Source organism: Triturus cristatus, chromosome 5_2 (assembly GCF_964204655.1).
Source record: "Triturus cristatus chromosome 5_2, aTriCri1.1, whole genome shotgun sequence".
Classification (NCBI taxonomy): Eukaryota; Metazoa; Chordata; class Amphibia; order Caudata; family Salamandridae; genus Triturus; species Triturus cristatus.
Genome location: NC_140588.1, coordinates 587,488,615 through 587,503,274, shown reverse-complemented (window position 1 = coordinate 587,503,274; position 14,660 = coordinate 587,488,615).

Genomic DNA, 14,660 nt, shown 5'->3' with positions numbered 1-14,660 from the left:
GAGGGCAAGGTCAATTTATAGGTCACTGGATTAATCTGCTCCACAATAGGGTGAGGACCGATAAATCGTGGCTGGAATTTTCGGTTCCCTTTTAGTCTTACATTTTTTTTTTGTATTCAACCAGACTTCATCTCCAATTTCTAAAGGGGGAGGTCTCTTTTTTTTCTTATCTGCATACTTCTTATACTTTTCCTTAGCCTGTTCTAGATTCTTTGATGCTAATTCATGTACAGAATTTAAATGAGTCACCAAATCCTTGACTGCTGGGACTCCACATCTTGTACTGCGGTATTTGGATGTCTACCATAGTTTAAATAGAACGGAGAGTACCCAGTGGATACATTCTTCGCGTTATTATGAGCGAATTCCGCTGTCCACAAGTAGTCCGTCCATTCCCCATCCTGTTTCAACGAGAACAATCGCAAATATTGCTCCAATTCTTGGTTCACTCTTTCCGTTTGTCCATCCGTCTCCGGATGGAAACTGGTGGAAAAACGAGTTTCTACTCCTAACCCTTTCATAAATGCCTTCCAGAAATGTGAGACAAATTGGGTTCCCCGGTCTGATATTATGACCTTGGGTATTCCGTGCAACCTTATGATCTGTGCACTAAAATGACATGCTAGATTTTTCGCTGTAGGGATTCCCTTTAAGGCCAAGAAATGTGTCATTTTCGTGTATGCATCTACTATTACTAGGATTGTATTTGTCCCATGACAGGATGGTAAGTCTGTAATTAAGTCTAGAGTGATTGTGTGCCAAGGATGAGGAGGAATGGGCAGGGGTTGCAACAGTCCCTGAGGAGCGTGCTGTTCTGATGTTCCCTGAGCCCATATCTCACAAGTTTTTACATATTGTTCTATATCTTTACTCATCTGTGGCCACCAATATTTTCTTTTGATCAGATCTGCGGTCTTGAACTCTCCTTTGTGCCCAGCCAACAAATGGTTGTGACATTCCTGCAAGGTTTGCTTCTGCAACGCTGTAGTCGGCAAATACAATGCACCTTCTTTAAATGGTAATTCATCTCGAACTTCTCTTCCAGGCTCTAGTTGCGCCCACTTCTGGGGTCAAAACTTGGATTACTTTTTCCTTGAAGTTCAGTATATCTGTGGCGCTGATGATCTTGGCATCTGGAATGATCACTTGAGCACTTAGTGGGTTCCTTTCTTCTCCAGTTCCCATCCTCGACAAGGCATCCGCCTTTCCATTCTGTGTACCCGGTCGTTAGGTTATCACAAAATCATAATCAGCAAAATACAATGACCAACGAAGTTGGCGAGGTGTCAAAGTTCTGGCTGACTTCAGGAATTTTAAGTTACGATGGTCCGTGTAAACTGTTACCACATGGTGGGTGCCAATTAAATAATGCCTCCACTCCTTGAAAGCGTCTTTTATAGCCAGCAACTCTTTTTCCGTAATTGTATAGTTAATTTCAGCTGGCGTCAACTTCCTAGATCGATAAGCCACCGGGTGTAATTGGCCAGTTTTCTTATTCCTTTGAGAAAGAACTCCTCCAACCGCAAAGTCAGAGGCATCTATCTCAACATAAAAGGGCTCCATCGGATCGGCATGAAGGAGGATGGGTGCAGTGGTGAACTCAATCTTCAAATCCTTAAAGGCTAGCTCTGCTTCTTCTGACCATTCGAATCGTGTCCCCTTCTTCAGTAATCGCGTCAAGGGTAATATTCGTCGAGAAAATTCTCCAATAAACCTCCGATAGAAATTTGCAAACCCAATAAACGCTTGGACTTCTTTGACACTGGTGGGTGACTTCCATTCTAGTACAGCCTGAATTTTCCGTCTGTCCATATGAATTCCTGTTGGCGAGATCACAAAGCCCAAGAATTCTACCTGCGAAACTCCAAAAGCACATTTCTCCAACTTGACAAATAATTTATTCTCTCGCTGTTTTTGTAAAACTCCTCGAGCTTGTGTCTGATGCTCCTGCGTATCTTCTGAGTAGATCAGTATGTCATCTATATACACAATTGCGCATTGATCAATGAATTCACTGAGTACATCATTTAAAAAGTGTTGGAATGCTGCAGGCGCATTACTCAACCCATAGGGCATAACCTGGTATTCAAATAGCCCAAGGCGTGTCCTGAAAGACGTCTTCCACTCGTCTCCTTCTCTAACTCGAATAAGGTGGTAAGCTCCTCTTAAATCCAACTTTGTGAATATCTGTGCTCCTTTGATCTGGTCCAATAAGACGGAGATAAGGGGAAGAGGATACCTGTTCTTCTTTGTTATTCGATTTATGGCTCTATAATCAATACATGTTCTCAACTCGCCCTGCTCCTTCTTAGGCACAAAAAATAGTGGCGAGGACACTGGAGATTGGGAAGGACGTATAAATCCACTGGCCAGGTACTTGTCGATATATTCCCTCAGATGATGATTCTCTTGTTCTGTTAAGGCATACACCCGACTGCAAGGTAAATTCACCCCTGGCTCTAGGTCTATCTTGCAGTCGTAAACACGATGAGGCGGCAGCTGTTCAGCTTCCTGTTCGTTAAAAACGTCCTCGAAATCTTGATACTCTGGTGGTATTGATTGCGTATTGATTACGCACACGGAGACTTCGGCCGAACATAAGGCGTGAGCTGAGTTCAGTTTACTTGTTTCCTTGAGAGCTCCAAAACAGTTCTCTCTACAATATTCTAAGTTCATTTCGATTGTTCTGTCATTCCAATTAATTGAGGGATTATGCTCCATGAGCCATGGAAGCCCCAATATAAGTTGAAATTGCGGGGCATCAATTAAATTAAAGTGTATAGCTTGTCTATGCCCATCTTCTCGAATCAGCTCTACCAATTCAGTGTGACTCGTGATAGGCCCTGAGGATAGGTTGGTACCATCAATCGCTCTAACTGGTTCTCCTCTTGCCTTGGCGATTGCTTGCAGCCCAATTTTTGCCACGAATTTCAGATCGCAGAAATTACCTTTGGCTCCTGAGTCCACCATCACCGCTACTCCTTTCATTGTTACTTGACGGAATCGGATAGTCACAGATAGAATCAAATGGGGTGAAGACGACTGTAATGTATTCGCCAACCGATGTTCCTGGGGAGTTGATTTCAGACTCGCATCAACCTGCACAACTCCTTCTACAGGTGGTGCTGCGAGTTTTCCTTCGGTTTAAATGAACCCTTTGGCTTTTTTGGACAATTTCGCACAAAATGCCCACTAGACCCGCAATACATACATAAGTTGCTGACTCGCCTTTTTTCCTTTTCTTCTTTAGTGAGCGGTCCCCGAATTATTCCTATTTGCATAGGTTCGGATCCTGAGAAACCTTCTGTGCGCTTTCCTGTTTCTGTCTTAGCTCTGTCGAAACGTGGGACCGTACTTCTGAATTCTAGTCTTCTCTCTCCTCTTCGCTCTCCCTGCCGGAAATCCAATTCTAGAACCAGATCTATTAGGGCGGAAATTTCAGTTGAACGGTTTGGTATTTGAGCCAAACCATCTTTTAGTTCATCTCGCAGGCCTCGATAGAATATTGCTGTCCTCTTGTTCTCCGGCCAATCAGTTTCCATTACAAGCTTGTTGAACTGGGCTAGGTAAGCCACCAAGTCTCTATTTCCCTGCTTCAGCTCCAATAGTTCGTTATCTACAGCTTGAGAGATCCGTCTTCGGTCAAAAATTCTCAGAAATTCTTTCTTGAACTCGTCAAAATTCTGCAATAATGGATCATCTCGTAAAACTATCGGCATCGACCATGCCGCAGCATCTCCACTTAAATATGACAAAATGAATGCTACTTTAGATTGCGCATCAGGAAAGATAGAAGGGCGACACATGAAATGAAGTGAGCATTGAGTAATAAACACCTGCGCCTTTTGTGGGTCCCCACTAAATCTCTCGGGCGCTGCCAACGGTATCACTAGAGATAAGGAATATATTACTTGTGTTGTTAACTGTTTTGTGTCTCCCATAGATGTGGTGGGACCCTCTCTTCCAGCAGAATACGGTTGTCTTATTCTCTGTGCTAATTCTGCCGTTTCTTTCCTAGAATTCATGACCTCCTGTCTTAGGCTTTGATTCTCTTCTTTAACTCCTACCAGTTCCTTTTGTATCGCCTCTAGTACCGACCCTAAGGTCTGTAAATTAATTCCCTCAACTATTTCTTTTCTGTTCGGGTGCAAGATTTAGGACGTGGGCACTTCACTCAGTCAGAGCTCACCTTCAGCTTCTTGCTGGTTTCTGTTGTCTTGCACAGGAACAGAAGTCGCTAGCTTCCCAACTCCCACTTCCAACCACTCAGCCCCAAGTAATACCTTGGCGCTAACTGGTTAGTGAGGGGGAAGGGGGAAAATGGATAAAATAATAAACTTTAAGAAGAGACTGGTTCTGGACCTTCTGGTTTTCTATCTGGATATCTTCTTCAGCTTTCGCACTGCCTACCGAAGACTCCTAAGGAAAACTAAACACACAACAATTTTATTTTTTCCCTTCCTCTACGCTATCCTATCTCTTTTCTACATTTCCCTTGAGATATGCTACCTACCCAAAATCCTGAACTCCGTGCCTCTCTTCCTGACCAACTCTGTTTTCTTCTTTCCTTGTTATGGATGTCTTTTAATTATCTGTAAAACAGTTACTTTTTGATTATAACCTATTTATTCCTTGAGCGTTTATCTAATAACCCTTTTTTATATATAACCTACCAGCAGTTGGTTTACTGGGGGCTTTCTCTTTTATCACGTCGTCTTTTCTTTTTCTGTCCTTTAAATTCTATACTCTTGTCTTCTAGATTATTTCTTCCTGAGTTTTTAACCCTTTTTTCTCTGTTCTCTTTCTCTCCTCAGGTTTATGCTGTGCTGGAATAACTCTGGTAAGTCTTTCTCCTCACATCTCTTTCCCCTCCTAGTTTACAGTTTTTTAATTGTTTGTGATTCTGCACCACTCTAACTCTCTTCACAAAAAAATCGTTAATGTTCTCTTTTTTCTTTTACAGTACCCAGTATACTTATAAATGCAGTCAACGGTAAGTTTTAATTACTCTCAGCGATATTGCGTCTTTTGGCATTACTTGACATTATTTATATGCCTGAAAACCTTTCCTGTAATTCACTTAGCTTTCTACTTGTTCTCTGTCAGGTGTAGCTGAATCTTCACTCGGAACTGAAGAGACGAGCCGACTCCTATCTCTACTCCGGTAAGTCTTTCACCGCGAACTCCAAGCGTCTTCTTTTCTCTTCAAGTAAGTATCGGTTCTATGACTAAGAGACAGGTCACGAAGAGGTGGCTCTCTGAAAACTTCGTACTCAAGGGTAATACACTTCAAACTGGGAACACTCGCAAAACAGTCTTCTCTGAGGAAAAGTCTTTAGTGAAGTACGCAATACTTCAGGCGTGCGCGCGTCACATCAGCCTCTCCGGATTTGCAAACAACTAGACTGCAGACCCCAGCGCCTTAGCGGCAATCTTGGAATTGCGGACATGCCACCAAATCGACCATTGATGCCTGTTCAACCCTGTAGCACCACTTGAGTTTAACCCCTTGCGCATCGCTTTGAAACTCGCATTAGGGATCCTGACGGAAACAGAGGATCCGCGTTCCCTTCTGATCTTATGCTGAGATCTGACTGGCTGCCAACACTTCAAACCAGGAAGTGTTGGCAGCCATCTTGTGACTCGGTTGAACCAAGCCACAGACAAAATAAAAAAAATAAAAAGGGGCAAGGTAGAAACATTCTGACCCTCTAGGCCTCTTGGGAGGGGGCTCCAACAGGGACCTCGCAGGGCCAATAAAGCATTAATTTAGGCTCCCACAGCAGGTGGGTAGTCAGCAGCGACCGTGGGGACCTTGAGGATCCTCCTGTGGTCCCAAAACACTTCAAAGGGGGTTTGCTGGGTGGGACCAGGGCACCCACACTAGAGCCCGGCCCGGAAGGTGAGCCCTTGCGGCCCCTTTCCCTTTATTTTTATTACAAAAAAGTAAAAGGCCAGGCTCCAGGGGATGTTGCTCCTTGGGCCAAAATCATACTAGGATGGGGCCGCTCGGTCCCCCTCCATTTAGTGTATAAAAAGATTTTTTTTTAAATGCTGGCCCACAGAGGATGGGGTTCCCAGGACCAAAGTCAGCCTGGGAGTGGGACCATGCGGCCCCTATCCCATTAAAAAAGGTCTTTCCCCGGAGGATGGGGCCCTCGGGGCCCAAATCGGCCCAGGGAAGGGGGCCACATGGCCCCCTCCCTGAATAAATTACAGAAAATAGAAAATAACTCCAGCAGGTCTTCGGAGACCCAACCCCCTTCCATCACCACTCTGCGAATGCAACTCCTGGCACACAACTGGTTGGGGGATGATGTCCCCTGGGCTGCAGAGGGTCCTTGGCCACCAACAAGGCCTCCTTTTACCTCCAGTAAGTCCCAAACAGTGGTATTGCTGAGAGGACTTTGGAGGCTACACCCCCTTTCTTCACCACTTTGCAAACACATCTCCTGGTGTACTGCTCGTGGGGGGATAAAGTCCTCTTGGCTTCTGAGGGTCGTTGGCGACCAACTAATGCTCCTGTTACCTACAGTAAGTTCCACACTGTGGGATTGCTGAGATGTTGTCAGAGGCCATGCCCATTTTCTCCCCCACTCTGGTGCATTACTGGTTGAGGGTTGATGTCCCCCTTGGCTCCAGAGGGTCCTTCAGGGTACCCATCCTGGAACCTCCAGTATGTTCCACAGAGCGCGATTGCTGTGAGGACTTCAGAGGCCATGCCCTCCTTTTCCGCCACTCTGCAAACGTGCCACCTGGCACAATATTGGTTAGGGGATGAAGTCTTCTTGGATGCTGAGGGACCTTGGGGTCTGAGAAGCCCTCCTGTTACCTCCTGTAAGTCCCTTACAGCAGGATTCCTGAGACCTGGTTGGAGCCCCTGCCCCCTTTCTCCACCACTTTGCAAATGCAGATACTAGTTAAAAAAACAAGGGGTGGGCGGAATTTGCGAAATTCACTTTCGCAAACTATCAGGAAAATGTTGAAAATCTCTGCAAACACGCCGGAAATATCGCGAAGACGCGGAAGTTTTTTTCCCACCTGTTTGCGGTATTTTTTGCATGATCGCGGCTCGCCAACTTACCCATGCGGTTGCTCACGGGCGCGGCCATCTTGTTTTCACTTGTCCCACCCGCTCGCGTTCGATATGATGTGCCGGCGTCCTCACGCTCTCGCTCGCGGTGGAGAATGACGTATTCGAGATCTCAATCTTCTCATACTCTCACGGTGCATGATCGCAGGAAGAAAGACGTGATCACGCAACAAATGACGTGATTGCGTGACAAAAGCATTATTGCGGGCGCGAACTGTCGCGAGACAGCGCAAATGGCTACCAACAACCCAACATCTCGTGGAAAACGCGACAGGATCGGGAAAACTTGTCGGCGAACACGGGGATTCAGGTAAGGCGATCGCGCGCACGCGAGAATGTATTTTTTTACAGAGCGAGCAAGAAAAAAATTACAGGTAAAATGCGGATTGCGGAAATGTTTACATTTTCGCGCTTTCCGCGGAACGCGAAAATGCCAAATTATCACAATTTCCGTGAGCGGAACGGAATTTTTGTCCCAGGCCGCAAAAACATAGAAATTCACTTTAAAAACCAAAGGTTACAGACGTGTTATAGTTAGACTCAGATTTCACTCGAAAAAAACCAATGAAATACACCAGTTATAGTTACCTGAGCTAACTATAACTTACACCCCCGCAATGCACAGCTTCAGCCACACAGTAAGAACCTTCTCAAAATCTTCACCCTTGCAGCATTCGGCAAAGCCCATGAAGCGAAGGTTGTTTTGGCATGCTCTTTCTTCAGCATCCTCCAATTTTGTTGCAAGACCTTTAGTCAGATTCTCGAGGGTAGACACTTTTATTTGAAGAGTGGTCTCTGTGTCTTCAATACCAGAAACTCTCATCTCTGTTTCAGTGAGTCTATCCACTGAGTCTCCCAGGTCTTGTCATAGGAGCATGACATCGGAGCCAACTGCACCGATCTTGGCATCCAGCATATTCATGGATTGTGTGATGGCAGTCACTAAGGTTGAGTTGTCTGGTATGTTGGTAGGTGTGTTTTGCACATCTGCAGCAGAGGCCCCCGTGATCAATTGATCAATGGTGCTCTGCTTCGAGGCCCAGTTTTGTCTCGAGTCATGGTAGATGGGACTGTGCGCCCCTGTCGGTATCTTGCTCAGTGAGGGAAGGATGAATATCTTGGTGATAGGTCTGTGAGCTGGCTAATGGATAGACCCTTGACCCTCTATAGGGTCAATGTCTGATAGGGCCCTACTGTACCTTAGGTGCGCTGACTACCAACGCCATCAGTGGAAAGTGAGGTCAGATGTAAGCCTGGGTAGAGTTCACATAGCGGTGCTACAAGGAACTCCGCAAAGTTGCAAAAACTCCACCGCGCTACGCAGAGTTCTGCGAGCATGTGCTGTTGCTTGTCCTACCCATTCATGTGATGTTTCCTCCATACATCAATGTGGATTGCCTATTTGGGTGGAAATATCGCACAAACTGCACCACGTGGTCGCAGATGGGGATGACCAACTTGTTCGTTAGTTTGTTTATGGTGCTGGGGCCTACTTTTCCATCCTTATTCAATCTTTGCAATTCTTGCTTTCTAAAGCTTTTCAATCTTTTTTCTTTATTATCTTACCCTTTGTCTTTCTGAATGTGTATTTGTGTTTTTTTCTACTTTACTGTGTGTTTTTGGTGAGTTTTGTAATTTTTTAGCTTTCCTACTTCATTATTGCCCAGTCCTTCCTTCTTTTCCCCATTTTTTTTTCTCTCCTTCCCTCCAGCCCCATGGCAGATAAGGGCGCACCAAGGCGCAGACACCATCCTTGCGGAAGGCAGCACCAGGCAGGGGTGCAGCCCCGTGCCTTGTTTTCCGAGGTGGAGGTGGCAGCACTGTTTTTTTAAATCCAGCACCTCCTCCCCTCCACCCTGGCAGCAGGCGGCAGGCCTGGGTCCAGGTATGGGATACAGGAGCACCAGCAGAACTGGGCAAGGGTGTGCCAGGCAATTCACCACTGCTCTGGGGTCTGGCGCACCCAACAGCAGTTGGTGCATCACTGGTCCGACATCCTGGACTGAGAGCAGGGTGTGCTGGACCTGCTAGGAGTTGAGGTGGCGGGGTTAGCTGAGTAATTTTTAAAATTATACATTTTTATTATTACTTGTGTGTTCTTTGCTGTAACTAATAATCTTTCCCCAAATAATAGCAAGCATGCTACTCAAATGCGGGGAAGTTAAGTTTAAAATAGTATGTAATGGTCTGTTATTCTAACCAAGTGCTTAGCTTACTTGGCACCACCCCCTAACCTATTTATCAAATTGTACTTGTTGACACTCACTTGGGCTGATGTGATTAGTAATGATTATGTAAGACATTCTGTAATTAGTTATTTGTAATTTTGTACCAGCATGGGGCATGCAACACAGACTGTGCAGGAATGTTTGTGAACAACATCCATTTTTCAATGGAATCTTGTTCTTCAGGTCTTTCTCGCCTGCCACACAAGCTTCCATTGACAAATGGAGGTTTGGGGCCACCCTATGGCCTATGGGTGATCACTTTGATTTGAAAAAGACTAGTGAGGTCGTTATGACCGCGGACCCGACCTAAGGTCGGGCGGTTCTGGAACCTCAATGGCATTTGCCCAACATCGTTGTAATCATTATAATAAAGCCCTTAGTCATTAGTGCATTGGCCCGTCAAAGTGGGTTGACTTGAGACTGAGAGATTGCAAATGAGATTTGAGAAGAAGCAAACATAATTTGTGGCAATTTATTTTTAGCAATTCCAAAATGCAGTTTACTAAATTTGGAATAGGGGTGGACTAGGTAGGTAGATTTTGGAAATATTGAATTGAATACGACGGTCCGCGATATACTACTATTAGTTGATCTGATTTAGAAAAGTTCAATGTTATTGCGATTGCCTTGGCCTGTCAAAATATATTTTGGGGGAGATATTATTTATTACCACTAATATTTTCTTGTCTTTATGTTTTTCATCAGCATACAGGGGCAGGAAGAGGGGTGAGGTCGGAGAGGGGCATATCATCAAGGGGCCCGATACAATTATCGCCGCTTTAGCGTCCATTTGTGGGTGAAAAGCAGCGATAATTTTCAGCAAGGACACGCTATCGCGTGAATCCATGCCTCAGCGCCTGTTTCCTTAATGCCCAGCATCTCAAAACTAATGAGCTGTATAGTAGGCGTTCCTCACTAAAATAACGTGAGACATGTCGCTAACACAACTTACTCCTATCAGCAACCTGGCCGCAAACCCGCGTAGAGACGATAATATTAGCGCTAACCGCGCTTATCGCTGCTTTGTTTAAGCCTGCTTTCAATCTGACTTAGATATTTCACAAAAATGATAGAATGCTAGCTAGTTTGATAGAAACCAAACCTGTGTTTCTAAAGATGGGCTGGGGGGGAGATACAAGCGGGACGAGGGAGGGCAGTAGAAAAATGAGGGGAATCTTTTCTTTAAAGACGAGAACCCTCACTCACCCAAGGGTGACATGCTTCATCATTGGGTCCCCTCTTACACACAGTTACCACAAGGTATCCAGTGTGGGCAACAACTCTCGCTAATGGAGAGGAGCGTGAGGTGTTTTAATATCCCCAAATTCAACAATTGGGGTGAGGGGCAGAGTGCATAAATGAATAAAGTGTATGTTTTAAAACTAGCTCATGGGTGACTAAACTGAATTTAATATGCGTCCCCAACGACTGAAAGGATGTCCTATTCGTAGTCGGTCAACATGTTTCTGCCAGATGACTAGGAGTTCGCGGCATTCATCAGGACCTCAAACGATCTCACTCTGCTTACAAAAGTAATAAAATGAAGACCATACTTAATTGTTATGGTAACATCTGACTTACCCATTATATCCAATGGGAGGTGGATTGTACGGATGAGTCCGCCCTGCCCTATAAACAAGGATTTGACTATCGCTGTGCTGTTATCGCTGGGTTTCCAGCAATAATCGCACACTTTCGCCTCTATCACTTGATTTCCTATCGCATTGGAGATAAGCGTTGCTGATAGCGCTATCTCCGTGTTAAAATCCAGCGATAGCCGGTGTTAAGTTAAAACGCACTAAGCGCACTTAGCGATGATTATCGCTTCTTGTTGCTGATATGCCCCTAAGTCTTTCTGATGTTGTTAACATTAATATATTTATTACCCCAATTTTTCAGCTAATTTTTTAATAATGTGGCTTCTTTGTCTACCCGTTTTATTTTTCAAAATCCTCTTCAATCTATCTGTTTCTAAATTCTTGCTATCCCTGCATTATCCTATTTACTTCTATTCTATATTTCAAGTTTCTCTACTTTCCGTCAAACTGCCTCTAGTTACTTCACTGTCTATAGCTTCCTTTGCTCTGCTTTTTTAGTCAGCTTTCCATCTACCCTTTTGTGGACTGCCTGGTGGTGGTACTCTAAGACTCCGAGAACCCATTGGTCAGTTACCTCTAACAACAGGACACCCCAATCCAAACTTCACTTAGCTTCGGACTTGAGCCAGACAGCACTGAGCACACAAACATAGTATACACACAGCAACATAGAATTTTCCAAATGAATAAAAAATGTAAAAATCAATGCACCGCTATCAGTCACACCACACTCGCCACCCACCACTACTACGCAGACATGTAGGTCTGGTCTGTGTTGCAGTTTACACTTAGGCCACTCATCAACCATCCAAATTAGTTGGTTTCAGTGAATTTGAAAACTCCCATCTTCTTTGGTGGCATTTCTCTAAGTAGTTATGCTCACGTCCTGAGTTATTCCATCAATCATCTTTGATCCTCCTGAGTTCTGACCTCACTCTGACTACCAGTATGGTGTCCAACTCTGAGTCTGTACCAAAAGTGTCCGACTCCTGAGTGAGTCCTCCAGACTTGTCCACTTCCGACTCAAAATGCAATGGATTGGCCTGTAGTAGTACAATTTTGTTATTGAACGACAAAAGGGAAAGATTGACTTGAGTCACTTTGTAGAAAAATATTCACAACAAACAACAATCACTCAGCATGAAATGCATGCCATCCTTTACCTGTTCTTCTGGGGCAGTCCCTCTATGTTATGTTATGTTATGTTATGTTATTTTAATGTATTCAGCGCACAGCTACTAGGAAGTGTCCCGGCGCTAACAACAGAAAGGCAGCCCAAAACCACAAATGACCATTAAAACAGCAGAATCTTCAAGGGCTTCCTGAACAGACGAGGATCAGAGATGGCCCTCAATGTCAGGGGAAGCAAATTCCAGGCAAAGCAGGCCCTACGGGCAAAAGAGTTGCCCCCCAGCCATTGACGCTTAAATTTGGGCACCTGCATCAGCAGCAGGGAGGACGACCTCAGCTGTCTCCTAGGAATGTAGAAAGTAAATCTGTCCCGCAGATAAGAGGGACCTAAGCCATAAAGGGCCTGTTGCACAATGGACAGCATTTTAAATTTCAGTCGTGTTTCAACGGGCAGCCAATGAAGTGACCGAAGCAGTGCCTGAGCACTATGCCTGGGGGACAACCCCCATAGGAGTCTGGCAGCCGAGTTTTGGACCACTTGCAATTTTTTTACAAGGTAGCCCGGGCAGCCCGCCAGGAGGGCATTCGCGTAATCCAGGAGGGAGAGAACCAGTGCACGCACCACCGTCTCTCTGGCCTTAAATGGCACCAAGGGGATAAATTTCTTCAGACTCCTCATCAGCCCAAAGCATGTGCCTGCCAGTTTTTTTACATGCGAAGCAAAGTTCAAGTTCTCGTCGAACCATACGCCGAGATTTTTTACGGCCCCATTAATCACGGGGGGACAGGGAAAGCCCGAGGGCCAGAGTCTTGTTCTAAATTCCGGCGGGAAAGAGCCAAACAACAGGACCTCCGACTTTGCCTCGTTGCATTTCAGCTGTGCATTAGACAACCATTGAAAGACAGCAGACAGACACTGATGCGGACAAGCTACCGAGCCGTCTTCCTTGTTCCAGGTGAACAGCAGCTGGGTGTCATCAGCATAGGTCATCACTTCAGCCCCCAAAGACTCCGCCAGGAAAATCAGCGGAGTCACATAGATATTGAATAAAAGAGGGCTAAGTGACGACCCCTGTGGAACCCCCGTGGTAACCCTCAAGGGAACCGAGGCACACAGAGGGAGCCAAACCTGCTGCACCCTTCCCTGCAAAAAGGAACTGATCCAAAGCAGCGCCCTCCCAGATACTCCAATATCCAAGAGGCGGTCAAGGAGCATGGCATGGGGCACCGTGTCGAACGCAGCCGAGAGATCTAGCAATATCAGTGCAGCTCTCCCGCCTGCATCCAGACACTCCCGGATCGACTCCGAGACCTCCAACAGAGCAGATTCGGTACTGTAAGAGGTCCGGAAACCAGATTGCGCCGGGTGAAGCACACCAGCTTCCTCCACAAAGTTAGTCAGTTGGGACGTGACCGTCTTCTCGCATACTTTGGCCAGACTAGGCAAAAGCGAGATAGGACGATAGTTTTCTGGGAGCAAAGGATCAAGGGATGGCTTTTTAAGGAGCGGCAGAATTAGAGCGTGTTTCCAAGCCATTGGCACATGCGCTTCCCGTAAAGATTGATTGACCAGGAGATTCACCTCTAAGTTGATGGTGTCAGCCACATCAGAGAGAAGTCTAGCCACGCACGGATCGTTAGGCGAGCCAGACTTGAGGGCTTTAGGAATTCTAAGGGAATCTGTCAGTTCAATGGGACTAAACTCAGAGAAGCTGGAGATCAGCAGAGCCCTAGGTGGGAACGCCTGCACAGGGCAACCAGAACTCACCGTGGACCAAAAAGTCTCCTGGATGCTGATTATCTTGTCCCTAAAAAAAGATGCCAAGGTGTTACACCAGGCTTCCGAGGGAGGGGCTACTGCCACCTGGGCGCTAGGGGCTAGGAAGCTCTGCACGATGGCAAAGATCTCTTTAGAGCTGTTATTAGCGCGTTCAATGTGGGCAGCATAGTACCGGCCCTTAGCCTCTCCAATAGCTCCATAGTAAAGTTTTTGTTTAGATCTAAGAATCTCTTTATCACTGTGCTGATATCCTCCGGAACGCCAGGTCCTCTCCGCAACTTTGCAGGCATGCTTCAGACTCCGCAAGGTGGGAGTAAACCATGGCTTAGAAGGGGCATCTCTTCTCAGCCGTGGTAGACCTGCTGCTGACATCGAAATGACTGAACCAGTAATCCAATCAGCGAAATGGGTGATATTCTCCTCCAAGCCGGACCCAAAAGTAGGCCGTGAGGCATCAAGCACAAGGCCGAGCTGAATCGGATCTACCTTCTTGGAGATGGGCGGGCGCTTGCCGATGGACTGTCTCAAAGATTTATGCCGAGCCCAAGAGAAAAAAATGGGATAGTGATCAAACCACGCCACTGGACGCAGCTTCATAACTAATGTTGGAAAATTAGTGCAAATTATGTCTAGAGTGTGACCACACTGATGTGTTGGAAACATGACCACTTGGGAAAGATTCACCAGATGAAGGGAATCTAAAAAAGTTACGGAGTCCGCCTCCTCACTACAATCAAGGTGGATATTAACATCCCCCAGGAATATGAACTTCGAAAATCTCAGGGCCCGCTCCGCTAAGGCCTCTCCGCAGGACGCTAAGAAATTTGCAG